General features: G+C 38.7%; 1 pseudogene; it reads left to right on the top strand.

The window, feature by feature from the left end:
• The first annotated feature begins 1,662 nt into the window (after positions 1 to 1,662).
• On the top strand, positions 1,663 to 3,101 carry LOC132483287 (heterogeneous nuclear ribonucleoprotein H-like; annotated as a pseudogene).
• The last annotated feature ends 829 nt before the right edge of the window (positions 3,102 to 3,930 follow it).

Here is a 3,930-nt window from a genome sequence, read left to right as displayed (position 1 = left end):
TAGTATCATGTCATCTGTAAACAGGGACAGTTTTACTTCTTCTTTTCTGATTTGGATTCCTTTTATTTCTTCTTTTTCTCTGATTGCTGCTGCTAAAACTTCCAAAGCCATGTTGAATAATAACGGTGAGAGTGGGCAACCTTGTCTTGTTCCTGATCTTAGTGGAAATGGTTTCAGTTTTTCACCACTGAGAATGATGTTGGCTGTGTGTTTGTCATATATGGCCTTTATTATGTTGAGGTAAGTTCCCTCTATGCCTACTTTCTGGAGGGTTTTTATCGTAAATGGGTGCTGAATTTTGTCAAGAGCTTTCTGTGTATCTGTTGAGATGACCATATGGTTTTTATTCTTCAATTTGTTAATATGTTTTATCACATTGATTGATTTGCATATATTGAAGAATCCTTGCATTCCTGGGGTAAACCTCAGTTGATCATGGTGTATGATCCTTTTAATGTGCTGTTGGATTCTGTTTGCTAGTATTTTGTTGAGGATTTTTGCACCTATGTTTATCAGTGATACTGGCCTGTAGTTTCCTTTCTTTGTGACATCTTTGTCTGGTTTTTGTATCAGGGTGATGGTGACATCTTAGAATGAGTTTGGGAGTGTTCCTCCCTCTGCTATATTTTGTAAGAGTTTGAGAAGGATAGGTGTTAGCTCTTCTCTAAATGTTTGATAGAATTTGCCTGTGAAGCCATCTGGTCCTGGGCTTTTGTTTGTTGGAAGATTTTCAATCACAGTTTCAATTTCAGTGCTTGTGATTGGTCTGTTTAAATTTTCTATTTCTTTCTGGTTCAGTCTCAGAAGGTTGTGCTTTTCTAAGAATTTGTCCATTTCTTCCACGTTGTCTATTGTATTGGCATACAGTTGCTTGTAGTAATCTCTCATGATCCTTTGTATTTCTGCAGTGTCAGTTGTTACTTCTCCTTTTACATTTTTAATTTGTTGATTTGAGTCTTCTCCATTTTTTTCTTGATGATTCTGGCTAATGGTTTATCAATTTTGTTTATCATCTCAAAGAACCAGCTTTTTGTTTTATTGATCTTTGCTATCATTTCCTTCATTTCTTTTTCATTTATTTCTGATCTGATCTTTATGATTTCTTTCCTTCTGCTAACTCTGAATTTTTTTTGTTCTTTGTTCTCTAATTGCTTTAGTTGTAAGGTTAGGTTGTTTATTTGAGATTTTTCTTGTTTCTTGAGATAGGATTGTATTGTTGTAATCTTCCCCTTAGAACTGCTTTTGCTGCATCCCATGGATTTTGGGTCATGGTGTTTTCATTGTCATTTGTTTCTAGGTATTTTTTGATTTCCTCTTTGATTTCTTCAGTGATCTCTTGGTTATTTAGTAGCATATTGTTTAGCCTCCATGTGTTTGTATTTTTTTACATTTTTTTTCCTGTAATTGATATCTAGTTTCATAGCATTGTGGTCAGAAAAGGTACTTGATAGGATTTCAATTTTCTTAAATTTACCGAGGCTTGATTTGTGACCCAAGATATGATCTATCCTGGAGAATGTTCCATGAGCACTTGAGAAGGAAGTGTATTCTGTTGTTTTTGGATGGAATGTCTTATAAATATCAATTGATTTTCTTCTCAGCCATGCTGAAGTTGTGTGTGGAGTCTGTTTTGACGCCAGGACCCCCTAAGAGACGTTGATGTTGGGCACCGAAGGTGGCGAGGGATTCGTGGTGAAGGTCTGGGGCTTGTCTTGGTCTTGCTTGGCCGACGAAGTGCAGCGGTTATTTTCTGACTGCAAAATTCAAAATGGGGCTCAAGGTATTCATTTCATCTACACCAGAGAAGGCAGACCGAGTGGCGAGGATTTAGTTGAACTTGAATCAGAAGATGAAGTCAAATTGGCCCTGAAAAAAGACAGAGAAACTATGGGACACAGATATGTTGAAGTGTTCAAGTCAAACAATGTTGAAATGGATTGGGTGTTGAAGCATACTCGTCCAAATAGTCCTGACACGGCCAGTGATGGTTTTGTGTGGCTTAGAGGACTCTCCTTTGGATGTAGCAAGGAAGAAATTGTTCAGTTCTTCTCAGGGTTGGAAATTGTGCCAAATGGGATAACATTGCTGGTGGACTTCCAGGGGAGCAGTATGGGGGAGGCCTTCGTGCAGTTTGCTTCACAGGAAATAGCTAAATAGGCTCTAAAGAAACACAAGGAAAGAATAGGGCACAGGTATATTGAAATCTTAAAGAGCAGTCGAGTTGAAGTTAGAACTCACTATGATCCACCATGAAAACTGATGCCCATGCAGTGGCCAGGTCCCTATGACAGACCTGGGGCTGGCAGAGGTTATAACAGCATTGGAAGAGGAGCTGGCTTTGAAAGGATGAGGCATGGTGCTTATGGTGGAGGTTATGGAGGCTATGATGATTATAATGTCTATAGTGATGGCTATGGATTTGGGTCAGATAGATTTGGAAAAGACCTCAATTACTGTTTTTCAGGAATGTCAGATCACAGATATGGGGATGGTGGCTCTACTTTCCAGAGCACAACAGGACACTGTGTACACATGCAGGGATTACCTTACAGAACTACTGAGAATGACATTTATAATTTTTTTTCACCACTCAACCCTGTGAGAGTACATATTGAAATTGGTCCTGATGGCAGAGCAAAGGGTGAAGCAGATGTCAAGTTTTCAACTCATGAAGATGCTGTGACAGCTATGGCAAAAGACAAAGCAAATATGCAACACAGATATGTAGAGCTCTTCTTGAATTCTACAGCAGGAGCAAGCGGTGGTGCTTATGGTAGCCAAATGATGGGAGGCATGGGCTTGTCAAACCAGTCCAGTTATGGCGGCCCAGCCAGCCAGCAGCTGAGTGGTCGTAATGGAGGTGGCTATGGTGGCCAGAGCAGCATGAGTGGATATGACCAAGTTTTACAGGAAAACTCCAGTGATTTTCAATCAAACACTGCATAGGCAGCCAAGGAGCAGTGCACAGAAGCTACTACAGTAGCGGAAGCCGAGCGTCTATGGGAGTGAATGGAATGGGAGGGATGTCTAGCATGTCCAGTATGAGTGGTGGATGGGAACTGTAATTGATTCTGATCACTGACTCTTGGTCAACATTTTTTTTTTTTTTTTAATATATATATATTTTTTATTTTACAAATTTAATCAGTTATACATATACATATGTTCCCATATCCCCTCCCTTTTGCGTCTCCCTCCCACCCTCCCTATCCCACCCCTCCAGGCGGTCACAAAGAACCGAGCTAATCTCCCTGTGCTATGCGGCTGCTTCCCACTAGCTATCTACCTTACGTTTGGTAGTGTATATATGTCCATGCCGCTCTTTCACTTTGTCACAGCTTACCCTTCCCCCTCCCCATATCCTCAAGTCCATGCTCTAGTAGGTCTGTGTCTTTATTCCTGAACATTTTTTAAAAGAAAAATAAAACTTAAGTTTTAACAGTTTTGCAATACAAGATTGTGATTTATGCTTACTCTAAGTGGAAATCAGGATTGTTTTAAAGACTTAAGTTTCAGTATTTTTGAACACAAACATTCATTTAGGATGTAACTAGGTTGAGTAATCTATTACTGTTAAATAATTTTCAGCTTTTCTCAAGTTAGTTATATTGTAGGATGTATTTAAGCAGTAGGTTTATTTAGGTTAAAGCAGTTGAATTATGTTAAATGTTGCTTACACCACATTACATTGAACACTGTTTGGATGCATTGTTGAAAGACATGCTTTTTTGTAAAACTCAATATAGGAGCTGTGCCTACAATTAAAAGTGAAACATTTGGCATGTTTATTAATTCTAGTTTCATTTAATAACCTCTATGGCATGTAAGTTTAAGCTTTTTTTTAAGTTAATGGGGAAAATTTGAGACGCAATACCAGTAGTTTAGGATTTTGGTCTTGGTGTTTGTACGAAATTCTGAGGCCTTGATTAA

This window comes from Mesoplodon densirostris, chromosome 2 (assembly GCF_025265405.1).
Source record: "Mesoplodon densirostris isolate mMesDen1 chromosome 2, mMesDen1 primary haplotype, whole genome shotgun sequence".
NCBI lineage: Eukaryota > Metazoa > Chordata > Mammalia > Artiodactyla > Ziphiidae > Mesoplodon > Mesoplodon densirostris.
This window is presented reverse-complemented; position numbering and strand designations above follow the sequence as displayed.